This window comes from Mus caroli, chromosome 5 (genome assembly GCF_900094665.2).
Source record: "Mus caroli chromosome 5, CAROLI_EIJ_v1.1, whole genome shotgun sequence".
In the NCBI taxonomy this organism is placed as follows: domain Eukaryota; kingdom Metazoa; phylum Chordata; class Mammalia; order Rodentia; family Muridae; genus Mus; species Mus caroli.
The window spans coordinates 23,168,642-23,186,023 of NC_034574.1; the positions used below are offsets into that span (position 1 = coordinate 23,168,642).

The following is a 17,382-nucleotide window of genomic DNA, read 5'->3' on the forward strand; positions in this document are numbered from 1 at the left end:
GGTGGGTAGGGAAGTGGGGGGCGCTATGGGGGACTTTTGGGATAGTATTGGAAATGTAATTGAGGAAAATATGTAATAAAAATATTAAAAAAAAAAGAAAAAATATCTACACCAGCTTTTTAAAGGGAAAGCCTTTTCTTTTTTTTATTAGATATTTTCTTTATTTACATTTCAAATTTTATCTCCTTTCCTCATTTCCTCTCTGAAAACCCCCCTATTTCATTCCCCCCCCCTGCTCACCAACCCACCTACTCCTGCTTCCCTGTCCTGGTATTCCCCTATACTGCGGCATAGAGCCTTCACAGGACCAAGGGCCTTTCTTCCCATTGATGTCCAACAAGGCCATCCTCTGCTACATATGCAGCTGAAGCCTTGAGTCCCTTCTTGTGTACTCTTTGGTTGGTGGTTTAGTCCCTGGGAGCTCTGGGGGTACTGGTTAATTCATATTGTTGTTCCTCCTATGTTGCTGCAAACCCCTTCAGCTTCTTGGGTCCTTTCTCTAGCTCCTCCATTGGAGACAAAGGGAAAGATTTAATGTCATACAGATATACTTTTTTCTGTAATTAAAAAAAAATAATTTAGTGCCACCCAAAATCACATACTCAACTAAGTGATTTTAAACTAGAGAAAATTTAAAAAAGGGCAGTAATAACATTTTTAAAAAATGGAGGAGCTAGAGAAAGTACCCAAGGAGCTAAAGCGATCTGCAACCCTATAGGTGGAACAACAATATGAACTAACCAGTACCCACCGGAGCTCGTGTTTCTAGCTGCATATGTATCAGAAGATGGCCTAGTCAGCCATCAGTGGAAAGAGAGGCCCATTGGTCGTGCAAACTTTATATGCCCCAGTACAGGGGAATGCCAGGGCCAAGAAGTGCAAATGGGTGAGTAGGGGAGGTGGGGGGGGAGGGTATGGGGGAGTTTTGGGATAGCACTGGAAATGTAAATGAAGAAAATACCTAATAAAAACAAAAAAATTTAAAAATGGAAATTCATGATTTGCTTTACTGCACTAAAACCAAGGAAGTAAGTGTGTGTGTGTGTGTGTGTGTGTGTGTGTGTGTGTAATAAAATGAAAACTGAAGAACAGATTCAATGGGTTGTAATAATTTAATGTTCAACAAAAGGAAGACTTTGTATCTATCAGATGGGAAATGGAGCCTGGGTACCAATTTTCTAGAGAGATATTAGACCTCTTAGGTCCTCATAGGGGCACCAATGTCATGTTGATTAAATAATTCCACATGTGGAAGAAATCAAAGGGGAGAACTCTGATGTGCTTATCCCATCTTGCTCCGGAGAGGCGCAGCTGGTAAGCCTATTTTAAAACTAAAATATTTGCAAATTAAAATAGTTTCTAAATTAAGATGAAAATGTAATGTATTAGACGAAAATTCACTAATGACAGACAAAAATTAAAAATCTTAAAGAGCTCTCAGAAGCCAATAAGAAAATGTTGACCATCCAAGGAGACAGACAAACACTGCTATCTGACATTTACCAGAAATTAAACAAGTGGGTAAGAAAAACAAAATGTTCACCCTTAATAATAAAAAGATACTTTTTTTTTCCAGCAATCAAATTGGCAGACAGCAGACAATGAGGTCACACTAATATGTCTGGCAGAAGCTGAGGGACACGGACACTCCCATTTAGCTATGAGCAAATTGTTACCGTTTTCTAGAAGTAATTCTATTACTTTTTAAATCAAGATCCTTAATGTTTAAATCATTTGGCCTGGCAATAAAGCTTATCATAGAAGTTTATTCCGAGGAAATCATTAAAAGTTACACACTGAACTTTTCTTCAGTGTAATTTACCTTGGAACAAATTGGAGAAACAGCTAAATAGGGGACCACTGGAGTGAACCCCATCCATGCATTAGGAAAACACAACTGTAATACTGATGAACATTCAACAAACTGGAAAGCCTGTGTAATGTGACTTTAAGTGACAGAGATGCTAGCACTTGTCCTAATTGGCCTTAATTGTCAACTTGACAGCTTAGAGTTGGAGATTCAGTTGAGGGATTGCCTAGGTTGGTCTGTGAGCATGCCTGTGAGAGACCTGATTGATTTTTAATAGATGCAGAGAAGCCCAGCCCACTGTGGGCAGTGCCATTCCAGGGGTAGGTAGGTGGTCCTGGGCTGATCAAGAGCTGACTAAGCATGAACCTGAGAGGGAGAGAGAGACAGATGTGGAGAGGGAGGGAGGGAGGGAGGGAGGGAGGGAAGGTCAGCAAGCACTGTTCCTCCTCTTTTCCTCAGTTGTGAACTAGTTTCCTGGTCAGAGGTAATGATGCACTCATTAGCAAGCTACCCTGCTTTCAGAGTCTTGCCTTGTCTCCCCTCAGTGATGGGCCGTGATCTGAAGGTGTAAGCTGAGATAAGCTTTTCCTCACTCAGTGGTTTTTGGTCAGAGTGCCATAATCACACCAACGGAAAAGCAATCTTCAAAATCCAACGTTGTGAGATGAACACTTCCTATGGAGTAAGAACGTAAAATTTTCATTGTTTATCAAGAATGGCAGACTTGGGGGCAACCAAAAGCTACTTTTTTTGGGAATAAGTTATTAAAGATAAAATGTGACATGTTCTGGAATAGACTATAAAGCCCACAGCGCAGCCACTTGTGCTGTGCCAACCAGCCTGACTTTTTTTCAGTTTCCTCTACACATTTTCCTTGGTCTCAGTGGAATCTGCCTCAGAGCTGGTCTTCAAAGTGTATACCCCAAATGTGGATCCCAAGTGTGGAATTTGGTGTGAACTGTTACAGTTTGTCATATACAATTTATTATTTGTTTTCCATCTTTTAATGTTGCTAAAGTATGAAGGAGAGATGCTCCAAGGATACATATCAGTTTTCCACATAGGAAATAGGGTCCCCTTCAAAGCTTACTTATATATATCCCAGCCCCTTCCCAGTCCTGCTTAGGTTTTCTGGAGCTCCATGAGATATATTCCACTGCAGAGTGGTTCACTGTATGGTTTTAAGTAGCTTAATTTCTCAGGGTGAGGAAAGGGTGCCAGTCAAACCCCTAGTCAGGTAGCTTGTTGGCCTTGGATACAAGGACCAGGGATCCCTCCTAAATGGAAGTCTCCTGAGATACTCCCAAGGCTACCTCTCCCACCACCACGGTGGGCATGTTAAGAGACTGGCTCTGCCTCCTTATCTGCAATTCTAGAGGCATTTCTCTCCTCTTTCCTCTGTGCACTCTCCATGTGTGTCAGATAGTTCCTGAGGGTGATGGGCAATGCCACCATGGAGTATCAAGATCATGTGCCCCTGATCCGTCATACTAGCATCCCTGTGCTCGGGAATGATGCTGTACCATGTAGGCCATAACTAGGCCATGACTGTCAGGTGCTGAGGTGGGCTTTGGGGATGCACACAAAAGCATCCCCATAATCACATCTTATGGACACTTAAATGTAGTCCCCAGCAAAAGTTATACACTAGGATAATTTTTAGATTGGCCTAGAAGTAATGATTATATTTTGAGCATCCCATAAATATAGCATTTGGTGGCTACCCCCTAACTCTGAGATTTAGTCACCTCCAGAGAAGAGCAGCAAGAGGAAAGTTTATGATCTTTTTAGAGTCAGGTCCCCTGAGGTTTCAACTCAGTTTGAACTGTTCACTATTATCTCTCACTTGCACTTTGTCAAGTTCCCAGACCAGAACTATAGTCCCAAGGAGGTCATAGCCAGACAGCAGGTGGATGTCACTGAGATCTAGGGAACCAACCCCAAGTGGACACAAGGTTAGCCTCTCCCTGGCTCCCTCCTCCCACTGCAGAATAGACCTGGCCTTTGTCCCTGGGGACTGTGCCACCATCTTAGCTGTAAAGCCAGGTGGGAAGGAGTCCCTGTGAGGAGACTACAGGGTCTTCCATATCCCAGGAGACACTCAGTTCAACTGAACTTTGCACATGGGTGCCAACCCAGAGCACATAGGCTAGTTCCTCTGAAGGGTGTGCAGCCAGTGTGCATATTAGACAAGCTTGGTCTCCTCCTCTAACATTCACCACAATGTCCTCAGCTCTGAAGCAACGAGGGGCTTTGCAGAAAGGAACCTGCTACAGTTATTTGAAATCCTGGCTCCATTGAGCACTGCTCACAGAGACCCCTGTGTGTTTGCATGGCTGCAGTGTGGCAGCCACAACTGCGCCTGCGCACCACTGAGGCTGCTGAGCCTGTGTGGTGCAGCAGTAGCACACATTTCTAAATCTCTTTTCTGGCAAATGACACTCATCCATTTCTAAGAAGGCAAGGCCTCAGTGGACCACAAATTTGTTTAAAGTCAGATCAAATTTTATGCAGCATTGTCATGGTCAGAATATCTTCCCCAGTACCCTGGAGTAAGGCCAAGCCCTCCTTCCTGGGGGTGCCACTGATGTCCCTGGGTGTGCTACTGATGTTGGCTTGCACATCAGAGGTGAATAAAGCTTTGTTTTTTAAAGAATGTTGTTTCATTTCAATATTTATTTTATTAATATTATTTTTATTGGATATTTTCTTTATTTGTTATACTCTTTCCTGGTCCCCCCCCCAAGAAACCCCCTCTCCCACCCTCTCTTCCCCTGCTTCTATGAGGATGTTCCTCCACTCACCCACCCACTCCCCATCTCCCCCTCCCCCCCTTGATTCATAGGACCAAGGACCTCTCCTCCCACTGATGCCATCATCTGCTACATGTGCAGCTGGAGCCATGTGTACTCCTTGGTTGGTGGCTTAGTCCCTGGGAACTCTGGGGTGTGTGTGTGGGTCTGGTTGGTTGATATTGTTGTTCTTCCTGTGGGGTTGCAAACCCCTTCAATTCCTTCAGTATTTTTTCTAAGTCCTCTGCTGGGGATCCTGCACTCAGTCCAATGGTTGGCTGTGAGCATCCAACCTCTGTATTTGTAAGACTCTGGCAGGGCCTCTCAGGAGACAGCTATATCAGGCTCCTGTTGGCATGCACTTGTTGGCATCCACAATAGTGTTTGGGTTTGGTAACTGTACATGGGATGAATCCCCAGGTGGGACAGTCTCTGGATGGCCTTTCCTCCAGTCTCTGCTCTACACTTTATCTCCATATTTGCTCCCATGAGTATTTTGTTTTCCTTCTAAGAAGGAGAGAAGCACCCATACTTTGGTTCTCCTTATTCTTGAACTTCATGTAGTTTGTGAATTGTATCTTGAGTATTTGGAGCTTTTGGGCTAATATCCACTTATCAGTGAGTGCATAACATGTGTGTTCTTTTGTGATTATCTTCTCTCACTCAGGATGATATTTTCTAGTTCCATCCATTTGCCTAAGAATTTCATGAATTCATCATTTTTAATAGCTAAGTAGTACTCCATTGTATAAATGTACCACATTTTCTGTATCCATTCCTCTGTTGAAGGACATCTGGATTCTTTCCAGTTTCTGGCTAATATAAATAAAGCTGCTATGAATATAGTGGAGTATGTGTCCTTGCTATATGTTGGAGCATCTTTTGGGTCCCCAGGTAATACTATGTCCAGTTTTCTGAGGAACTGCCAGACTGATTTCCAGAGTGGTTGTACCAGCTTGCAGTCCCACCAGCAATGGAGGAGTGTTCCTCTTTCTCCACATCCTCGCCAGCATCTGTTGTCACCTGAGTTTTTGATCTTAGCCATTCTGACTGGTGTGGGGTGGAATCTCAGGGTAGTTTTGATTTGCATTTCCCTGATGACTAAGGATGCTGAACATTTCTTTAGTGCTTCTCAGCCATTCGATATTCCTCAGTCAAAATTCTTTGTTTAGCTCTTTACCCCATTTTTAATAGGTTATTTGATTCCCAGGAGTCTAATTTCTTGAGTTCTTTGTATATATTGGATATTAATGTAGGATTGGTAAAGATCTTTTCCCAATCTGTTGGTTGCCTTTTTGTCCTATGGACAGTGTCCTTTGCCTTGCAGAGCTTTGCAATTTTATGAGGTCCCAATTGTTTATTCTTGATCTTAGAGCATAAGCCATTGTTGTTCTGTTCAGGAATTTTCCCCGTGTCCATGTTTTCGAGGCTCTTTCCCACTTTCTCCTCTATAAGTTTCAGTGTCTCTGGTTTTATGTGGAGTTCCTTGATCCACTTAGACTTGAGCTTTGTACAAGAAGATAAGAATGGGTCGATTTGCATTTTTCTACATGCTGACCGCCAATTGGACCAGCACCATTTGTTAAAAATGCTGTCTTTTCCACTGGATAGTTTTAGCTCCTTTGTCAAGAATAAAGCTTTTAGAGCCCTCCCTAAGCTGTTGACATGTCCCATACATGATGTTACTATTCCTTTCTAGTTTAGTTGGGAGGATGAGACAGGTGAGCAGTTAACAGCCCAGAGCTGAGAGTGTTAGTCTCAGGTGATAGGATGAGGAGTCAGAGCTGAGGCACTCAGCTGAGGGAAAGTGGTGTCAGCAGGGGTCCTTGGGAGTAAGGTGGCTTGCATGTGTCCCAGCCATGGGTGTGAGTAGGAAGCAGGGACACACAGTGAAGGAATTCTGATTTGTGAAGCAAGAATGCATACAGTACCCGCCCCTTTCAAGTCCTCCTGCTTGTCCTTGGGGTTGGGGGTGCATGGCCCTATAAGGACATGTAGAAAAGTGAGTCTAGTAAGTTCAGGTGACTTCCAGAGTCTGTGCCTGGAGCATCACCAAAGGGTAATGTCTAGGTGTGTACCTCTGTCCTGCTCCACATTTGCCATGTGGCAGCCTTCAGTGATGAGTTTGTACTGAAAGCCTGGAGGGAAGCAGTCATGTCTGTAAGGGGTGGGGCTCTGGGTTTTTTTCCTAGGCCTGCCCAGTCAGGATCTGCCTACTCAAGGAGGGTTTCCAAATGGAAGTTGTATTTGCTGGGGTTCTCTAGAAAACAACCAATTGGATACATGTAAATTCCAGCATCTTCTATAGTAGGGATACCCAGGTAGCCTTACAAGGGCTATCTGCACCCTGGAGGGCTGAGAATTTGGTAGCTCCCCAGTCTACAAAGCTGGACACCTGAGGAGTCCTAATCAGATACTGAAGGCCTAGAGCTACCTGGAGAATCAGGGGCACTGACTCCTCACTAGAAGGAGCAGGAGTCTGTTGTCAGCAAAGTGCAGCAGCAGCCGGGTAGATATACTCACTCAGGAAGAAGGGCAAACAGGCAGGTGCGTGCTGCTCTGCTGGACATCTCTTTATATCTGGGCGCTGTTGGAAGACACTGCCCACATTCAGGGTGGGTCTTTTTTTGGTAAGTCCTCTCTGGAAACACCCTCACAGACACACCCAGAAGTGTGGGTCTTAGGTGATCCTAAATTCAGTCACATGGACAACAAAAATTGCAGGCTTACAGTACATTCAGAAAGACCTTTCATTTAGTAACGAAAGGCTGCAAAAGTTGGGTCTCATTTGTGAAGCTTACCTGAGTCATAGGTCAGAACAGCTGCTTGGCCTGGGAGCTGGCATAGGGCAGAAAACATTCAGGCAGAAATCTACTCTGGACCATGGGACCTCAGAAGCATCTGGGTACCTGTTCCATGAGGGCCACTGGGCTCTAAAGGATGGCAGGGACTTTGCCAGGTGTGCTTGGTAGTTCAGCATTAATGGCAGAAGACAAGGCCTCACAAATGTATGGTCCTTAGTCCATCACCTGGAAAGTGGACAGATGTCTTCTTCCCCAGGACTGTAGGGACAATGTCTTAGAAAAGGTACAGAGGACAGAACAGGCTGACCCAACCTGAAGCTGGCCAGTGATGGAGGGCAGTGCCCTAGAGAGGTGCCCAGCAGAGGTACTCTAGGCCAGAATGTAAGTCAGGACTGGAGAGTGGAGCGGGTAGGGACATGGAGCCTATGAAGTTCCTGGAAGGTGGTAGATTGAAGGTGGTTCTCAACCCAAAGGCCTCCCCTCTAGAAAGTCTCAGTGATGGCCACATAGTCTCCTGACCTTGCATGGGTTGATGGACACACAGTCTCTTGCATGGGCCTGAGTCCCCATTCTTTGTTTGCATCCCACTGTGAGCATGTGCTCTAACGGCCTTGCACTTCTGCCTTTACCCCCAGCCCACATTTGAGGACTTTGCCTTCTGTTCTGTTCCCAGCTCAGCCCTCTGCATGGTAGCCCCTTTACAGAACTGCTTTGTTCTTCTTTGAGCCACACACTAGCTTACCGTTACGGACAAATAACAAAGAGCTTGGTTGGCCTGACTCATTGCTGACCACCCAGCCTTCCAAAGCTGTGAGTTCACCCAGCTTTGTTTCAATGACTCTGCCTAGAGCATGGTGAGGTTTGCATCTGTGTTTTTGATTTCTTGCTCCCACTCCCTCCTCCTCTTCCTGCTTTTCTTTCTCTTTTTCTCGGAAGGGAGATGATTATGGAGTCAGGAAGGAATCCTTTTCAAAGTGAACACTCCTGAAACCATTTGCTTGCCTCTACAGTGGAACAAGAGTAGAACATACCAGTTTATACTGTGAGGAAAGGATGAGCATTTTAGGAAGATGGTGCCCAGTTCTGCACCTAACTCAGCCACACAGCTCCCAATACCTGGATCTGTGGGGAGTGGGAGGCAAGTAACTGGTTAGTGTGAAACATAGAAGGAAGTGCGGTCTTTCTATATATTCAGTAATGTCTACCCTTCATTTCTGACCTGGGGTGTGCGAGTCCTGAGGTATGTATGTCTTGATTTCTTCTATGGTGAAGTTCTCTGGGGGAAGAGTGGCATGGGCTCCTCATTCACCATTCATCCCTTCATCTACTCACCTACCTACCCATTCATCCATCCTACATCCACGCACCAACCTGCTTACCCACACATATGCATCTCCTCCCCCACCTACCTATACCCACCCAAGCACCCAACATATCTATCTACTACCCACCCACCCAACATTTCTGTCTACTCACCCAACCACCCGTATCACCTATCCATCCATTTGTCCATCCGTCAATATAGTCATTCACCTAACAACTAACTTACCTATTCATCTGTCTATCCACCCACCTATCCACTTACCTATCTATTCAGCTGTCATCCATCTATCCATTCTTCTATCTATATATCTACTCATTCATTCATTGACTAACTGACTTATCTACACACCCACATGTCTAACCAAATAATTATGCATTCATGCTAATTACTACCTTATATACCCACCCACCAGTCACCCCTATCCACATATCCACTCATCCATCGCCCTCACATATAATCTCTACATTTATTTATCCACATATCCCTCCATCTGCCCATCCATACATCTCTCCATCCACATATCCATCAATTCACCCACACACCATCTACCCATTCATGCATTCACTCATCCACCCACTTAGCCATTCACTCGTGATTAGGGAACACTGAAGAAGCATGACCTGGGGAGGTGATAGACAAAGCATGAACTAATGGCTCTACAGATAGTCTAGATCTCCAAGCCTATAGGGAAATAAACACCAAGGAAAAATACAACCTTCAACAAATATGGAAAGAGCTGTGCAGGAACCTAACTTGGTCTTTATAGACAGGTCACTAGAAGAGCCTCCCAGACTGAAATGAAATTACTTTGACTTTTATTGATTTGTATTAATCAATTATTAGTTAATAGTTAATTAAGTAATAATTAAAGTGTGTGAGTACACCTTTGTATGTAGGTGCACATGCTTATGTGGTATGTGTATGTGTGTGTGTATGTGGGTGTATGTGTGTGTGTGGTCAATCTCAGGATTTGTCTCAGGGGCCATCCACTTTGCTTTGTGAGACAGAGTTCTCTCATTGGACCTGGAGCTCACCAGTCAGGCAGGATGGCAGCCCAGGGATCCTCCTGTCTGCTTCTCCAGAGCCAGGACTACATGGCTTCTCGGATCAAACTCAAGCCCAAGTCCCTGAGCTTGTGTGACTAAGATACCTCCCCAGCACCTGGTTTATTTTCTTTGTGTTTTTCAATAGAGATACATATAGTTCACTATCCATTTTCTAGTATGTAACTCAGTGGGTTTTTTGTGTTGTCTGCAGAGGGATGGGTCATCATCACTACTAATTCTTACCCATTTTCACCACCTCTAAAGAAACCCCATAGCCACTAGTGGCCATAGCCACTTTTCCCTCCCCTGTTTCAGGGAATCTAATTTCTGTTGTGGAAATATTAATCAGAGGTTTCTACCTCACCTTGGATCATTCAGTTCCCAAATAAAAGACACAAACCTTTTATATTTATAATAAGCCTTAATAGCACCAGAGCTGGGCAGATATCTGCTCTCTAAGCTATTATGTCTACTTCCCTATCAATAACCCCAAGTTATAACTGGTCATGCTCCATCTGGGCAACTCTTACTCCAACTGGCCAGCCCTCATGGCCATGTTTTTACAATTCACCCACCCCAAGACATCTTCTTCCTCCTCTCTCTTCTCTCCTTCTTCTTGTTCTCTGTGACTCAGACCCTCAGTCCCAGGTACCAAAAATTGCCTAACCCTCTTCTGTCCAGCTACAGGCTGTAGATGTCTTTATTGACCAATCAGGGATAACTTGGGGGCTAAACTTACAGACCATCACTTAATATATATGAGGCTCTCCTTGTTCCTCAGGGAACAAGATCTTGGGCCAGTGTTTGGTGTGTGTGTGTGTGTGTGTGTGTGTGTGTGTGTGTGTGTGTTCAATCTCAGGATATAATACAATACAAAGCAACAGACTAAACCTCAACAGGTTTCTGTCTTCATGGTCTCTCCTGCAAGGGAGGCCTCATGTGCTTGGGTAAAGCTACACTGGATGCGGCAAGCTTCATTCTCAGTGTGGTGCTTTGCAGTTCCTCCATCTTCTTGTGGCATGCTTCAGTATTTCATTCCTTTCTGTGGTGTGATGGCCTGGATCAGAGAGGTTCTTTAGAGATGGCTCATGTGGTTGAACACCTGGACTCCAGCAGAGGCCGTGGAAGTATCTACTATAAGTGGGTCACTGTGTGGGAGTGGCTTGTTGAGTGTTGTGGCCCTACCCAATTTTATGATCCACCAAGATGTGAAGATGTTGTGTTGCAAGCCCTGGTCTCACCCTCTTCCACTGCCATGCCTTCTCTGCTGTGATGGACAGATATCTCTCAAACCATGAAACAAATCCTCCTTCTCTTAGGGTGCTTCTGACAGTTGCAAGAATGATGAACATAGTGAAGAACACTTCATGAATACACCGTGTTTAACTTGCCTATTTATCACATAATGATGTTTACACTTGATCTTAGCCAAAAGGCCAAGAAGTGATATGATGTTTAAATTGTTGTCTTCTTTGACTTTTATGAGTAATGCAACTGTGTTTGTAAGTTTCATGTACATTTTTTTGTGAACATAAGTTTTATTTCCCTTATGTATAGATTTAGAAATGAAATTGTAGGTCTATGGTAACTACAGATTTAACTTCTGAAGAATTACTAAGTTATTTTCATGACAGTCTGGACAGTTTCCATTCCCACGAGCCTTGGGAGAGGCTGGGAGTCCTATTATCCACTAGCCATGGTGTAAGGGGAAAGTCCTGTTTTCTACCAGTCATGCTACAAGCAAGGAGTCCCATTTTCCACTAGCTCACAAGAGGCAGAGATGTATTATCTTATACCCCTGTGAGAACACATACCCCTGAATATCTGAAACATGCAAAGTGCCCAGGCATGGTCTGGGACATCTCCAAGCCTCCTTTTCCTTCCTCCGGACAGCAGGGTGTGCTGGAAGCAGCTGAAGCACTGTCTGCCTCACTCATAAAGACTCTCTTACCCTCTAAAGCCAAGTTTCTATTCCAATCTCAACCCACAAACCTTAGAAAAATAAACCTTTGATTTTTACCTTTTAAAGTGAAGTCCACCATCTGCCCAGTTAACTTAGCTGAAGCAGAGGAAAGTGTCTGCCAGAGACCATTGAGAAAGTATCTTGGCTTCTGCTTTTGCTTTTAAGGACACATTTTATAATATAGATGTTCTTTATCATAGATCAGCATGCTGCTAAACCTGCAGCAAGCTGGAATACAGAGTCTGCTCACAGCACAGCATGGCTGTGAAAACACAGGACAATCTAGTCTCTCTGGTGACCCCAGGGCTCAATGAGAGCCTTGGCAGCTACTCTCAACCCCAAGGATCAGGGGTGCAAGCTCAAAATTTGAAGAATTGTTTCCGTCAAATACACACATTCACTACAATTGGGCTAAGAAGCCAAAAGTCATAATAAGGTAGAGATCATCTGCATGAGAAATGCAATTGCTGACAATTGCTTGTCACCCAGGAAGGAACACATGTTCTGCTCTGTCTAGGATCTACATAATGCAAACCCTGGTGTGGTACTTTCTTGAAGATCTTCAAGGTCTGAGATACAGTCCCTTGTAGGTGGTATGCCACTGATTGTCCTTGGATAGTATCATTGCTGAGCCCTGGGAGCTAAGGAGTGGGTGTAGCATCAGTCACCAAGCAACCCAAATGGCCTGCCCCTCAATAGGGAAGCTCTTACTCAGTGAGGAGGGACACTTACAAAGGCTTGCCTTACCACATGGCCTCTGACCTGTGTGCCTGGTTGGGAGGTGGCTCCCAGCAGGGTGGCATCATAGACTTCTTCCTTGAGCCTCCATGAGGTCATTTTTTCCCAAAATAGAATTTTGGAAGCTTAAATGCCCATGCCAAGGGGAGCAGCCCACTCATCCTGGTTTTCCTGGATCTTGTGGTTTCATCATAAAAGTCTTGTATCCTGGGATGCTTTACAGTCCAGTGTTCTTAGTCTCAGATTACAGGACAGGTTGGGATTTGTTCTTGACCTTTTTCACTAGAGAGCCTTGGAGTGCATTGAAGATTTATTGGGAACTTCTTTCAGGGCTAAGAATTTTGTAAACACTTGTAGTCTCATTTTAGGCTTATGATGTCCATATCACCCCATCTCCACTGAATGATGGAGAATGTGATTTTTCAGAATCAGTGGGTAATACCTGGTAGCAAGCAGTGGTGAGAGATCCACCTCTGGCTCCAATGTCCCTGCCGCGCCTGTTTACTGACTGCAGCTGCATGGTGGGAGGCGGCTCTACACCAGTGCTACCACAGACTCCCCACCTGCTTCTCTGAGGAATGCAGCACCTGTCTGCCTGCCCAAGCCTTGCCTTCCCTTCCTCTGTGGAGATAAGAAGGAAGTAAATCCCCCTGTAAAATTCTCAAAGCTGTACATTCATGAGTGGTTTACTTTTGGGGGCTGAGAGACATTTTTTTCCTTGCCTTTAATACAGCCCTGGCCCTCTATAAAGGGGCCTTTCTGGGGCCAACAGTGAGATACAAAGAACCCCATGCAGTGGCTGAGACCCGGACTGGCTGTTTTATCTCCACTCCTCAATGAGTGGCTCTGAGCCTGGAAGGTCTTTGGCCCCTGAATGTCTTTAGTGCAGAGTTTGCTCACCGAGAGTTGTTTGGGTGGTTAAGCCTTTGCTCTTTGCCCCTGGAGCTGTGCTAACATAGAAGGATGTGTTATCAGTGGGGTTGTGCCTACTCCACTGGAGAGGTGGGGGAGGGCAAGGGAAGTTGACCTTCTGGGAACCCTTAAGACAAAGCCAAGAGGGGCGGGAGGAAGGCCTTGGAGTTAGGCAAACATGAAAGTGCACCAGCAAAGACTGAGGAATGTGAGAGGGGAGTGCTGGCCCAAGGACGCGCTGCAGAAATGGGCTGCAACAGAGTTGTCCCCATGTAGCACAACGGGTTCTCAGGAAGAGCTGCTGGGCCTGTGAGGCTTGAGTGATCTCCAGTGGCCTGGCACATGACCTTTCCAGATGGTTCTTCCAAAAGAGGGGTGCTTAATCTAGAGCTTTCTCCACTGTGTGGAAACTTTCTACAGCATCCATGTGGGCACAATGGACTAAGTCATTCTGTACTCAAGAGCACATTCTAGAAGGGCAAGAGACACCTACATTTAGGCCAGATTTGGGGTTACTTGCAAGACGCACTGATCGTAGGAAGGTTGTAGTGGAGGAGGAGGAAGAGGAGGAAGGGGAGGAGAAAGAGGAGGAGAAGGAGAAGATGGGGAGAAGGAAGAAGGGAGAAGGAGAAGTTTTCAGTGCTGAGGAGGTCTAGGAGATGAATGTGCTTGTGGTGGCAGCAATGAGGGTGGCTGACTTCTATTATTTTTTTATTATTATTTTATAATGTTTTTATGCACTTAAGAGACAAGTTTTGGTGTATGAAAACATTTGAGGATCAAATCACGATAATTAGCATTTCTATAACCTTTAGTAACCATTCTCTGTTCTAAGTGTCTTGCAGTGTTCTACATACCATTATACACCAGAGTCATGCCTGAAACACACAGAATGCACTGATGCCCAGCAGGTCTTCCTCTTCTCATCTAAAACATAGTCCTCCTTGGCTGAGTTCTCCCATCTCTGCCTTAGGATGTGGTAAGTGTCATTCTATTTTCAACTTTATGAGATCAACTGATGTAGTGTCCACAGAAGAGACAAGCACACAAGATCTATTTCTGTGTGTGGCTTATTGTGTTTAGCATCATGTTCCTTATTTCCACTAGTATTGCGGCAAATGACAGGATTTCATCCATTCACTGGTGCATAATCTAGTGTGTGTAATTTCCACACTTTATTTTGCTCATCTGTCAACAGACATGTCTACATTTCTTGCAATTAGCTTATAATGCTCCAGAGAGCATAGGTAGACAGTTGTCCCTTAGGTATGCTTAGGAGAGAGACGGAAGTATTTCCATGACAGTCCACATTGCTAGTGTTAGTTTCACTCCCACCAATAGTGTAAGAGATTCTTCTTAGTCATATCCTTGCCAACAGTGGTCACCATACATATTTGATACAGTTATTGTGATAGTATGGTGTATCTACTGTGGTTTTGATTTTTATTTCTATAATGGCCTTCTCTATTTTTGCTGTAACCTCTGCTTCATGGCCAGATTGTTTCTAAAGAGTTCAAAGGGACTGTCCCTGATAAGTAACAATAAAACACAGACCCTCTGCTCTCCTTGACAGCATTTTCTGGTGTGTTACCCTAGACAGACACAAGACTAGAAGAGGCAAAGAAGTTTCCCTAGTCTAGCTTCCCTTGACCTGTGCAATCTAGAGATGGACCAGTCTAGTCTCTCTGAGTCTAGGGCTCCAGGAAACTACATAGGAGCTTGTTTCTGACTGGGGTTCCCAACTTCTTACCACCTTTGTCATCTGTGCCTAGCTAGCCCCATCCTGCACTTGGCCATACAGTCTCACTGGCTCAAAAATGCCTGGTGTGTTATTTCATAGGAAATTGACAAGTGTAGCTTGAAAGGGAGAGCCCAGTCTTGTGTTGTGCAGAACATACTGCTGTTTACCAAGTGCAGAAACCCCAAGGTGGCACAGCTTGACTTTTGTGATGGTGGCTAGGGCTCTGGGTACCAGCAGTCATTCCACCATCCCTGTCATCTGCCGTGTACATGTTCACTTGGCAGTTAGAAAACTTATGCTTAGGAGGTTGTCTCTGCTTACATGGGAGCTGAGTACTGTGTTCTCCCTAGAAAGGCCACCTCTTTTCATGATGTGGTTTGGATGTGGTAGGTTTCTGTTACAATGTTAGGTTTCCTGATGGGTGCTGGCCTTAATATGGGACCTAGCTAGAGGACCTGAGCCACTGAGGTTGGGCATCTTCCTTGTCTCCCTTCCTGTTTCACTATGTTCCTGACTGAATTCATTGTGACTGGGTGCCTCATGCTCTTGCCTTTGTACCTTTTCAGCCATGATGGTATAGATGCCAAATGAACCCTTTGTCTCCTGAATTCCTTCTGTCAGGTATTTGGTCACAGCAATGAGACATGTAGCCAAACCACAGAGTGTCCAGAAGATGAGTCAGTTGAAAGACTTTCCTTGAAGAGTTGTTTGTTTCTCACACATGACTGTTAGCATCTGAGAGTTAGCAGTGGACATCTTCTTTCTTGTAAGGTGTGTGAAATAGAGATTCAGAACCTTCCCCAGAACTAAATGTCACAGTAACAGAGACATCACCCACATGCTGCTCCAGTCTAGACTTTTCTCCCTAGGACTTGGCTGACTTACCTACAGGTTTCATAGTACTGGGAGCCTATAGTGTCTGAATTCCAGGTTGTCTGGGCTTTGGGAGCAGATGTTTGCCAACCAGTCCATTGGGAGGGGCCATGTCACCTCAGCCTGCCAGGCAGACCCAGAACACCAAAATATGGTTGCCCTCTTATCAGGGTTTACCGAACACCCACTCAGCCTGTGGTATGGTTTGATTCAAACATCTGACCATATTGGTGAGTAAGACTCCTTGCTAAACAAAGAGAGGGCCTTTGCCAGACCAATGACACAAAGACCAGCAGAAGTCTTGGTTCTAGGTGATAGGTTTGAACAGTTGGCTTAGGCAACTGTCCCTTAGCTTCTCTGTAGTGGGTAAGATGTTGCCTGTTTCCTCGTGCAAGACACTTGTGTCCTGCTATGGCTAGGCATCCTGACCTGACAGCTTTGTTTTCAACATTGCTGATCCAGGCTTGCAAACAAAGACTTTGCCCTCTCCTAACTTCTCCCAAACATCTTGTCAGGCCCATATCCCATGCTTTTGTGTTGCTATAACCCTTGACTCCAGAGGGGCAGAAGGAATCTTTCTCTACACTTGGAATATCATGAAGGGCTCAGATGCCCTGATAGAGTTACATTATACTTTCAACTCAAAGCCATAGAGACAAGGGCCTCAGTGAACGCACCTACCTCTCCAAATATTTCCTCAGTCTATAAGCCAGTACCTTTGAGAAGATTTTCAGGTACAGAGTGCTGGAAAATTCCAGTGACAGGCACATGTGATCCTAGCTGTGGTGGGACAAAGTTTCAGATGCCCTGACTTCTTGCCTTTGCTCACACTGAAGATAAGCATACTTGTCCAGGTCTGTGTGGTATCATTATTCGTGCATTTTGTCCTTTCCTTGGTGATTTTGCTGTCAATGGCCCTGGCACAAGTTCAAATTCCACCCAGTGTCTCTAAGCATAAGGCTGCTGCCATGAAGTACAATGGACAACACAGATCCATGGGATTTGCCCCATTCAGGCTTGTGACTGAACTGCAACAACATGCATCCAGTAAGGTCTCTACAAACAGATGTCTGTGTCTCTTTGTCTCTCTATGGCTCCCTGCCCCTGAAATGAACAAGGCTGTGTGGTGATTGACTGAGGGACATACAGTGACCAGTCTTCTGGAACCTGGCTGCTTGTCTGTCAAGTCAATATGCTCAGCCACAGTAGAACACAAGTGTCTTGCACAAGGAAATGGTCTGCACCTTACTCACTATGGAGAAGCTGAGGGTCAGCAGCTTGGTGAAGTCAAGGGCCTGGTACTTTGCTGGGGCCACTTGTCCTTCTAGGCCAGCTTGGTCTGTGGCCTTTCAAACAAGCACCTCTTTATTGTAGGCCAT

The 17,382-nt window shown here is 45.0% G+C and overlaps 1 long non-coding RNA gene across 1 annotated transcript in view; it reads left to right on the forward strand.

Annotated features, from left to right (window-relative positions):
* LOC110294613 overlaps positions 1 to 17,382 on the forward strand; it is a 444,128-nt gene that overhangs the window by 86,469 nt on the left and 340,277 nt on the right. The window contains exon 2 of the long non-coding RNA XR_002377956.1: positions 14,235 to 14,368. This is a non-coding gene — a long non-coding RNA (uncharacterized LOC110294613). The remainder of the gene's footprint in view (positions 1 to 14,234; positions 14,369 to 17,382) is intronic.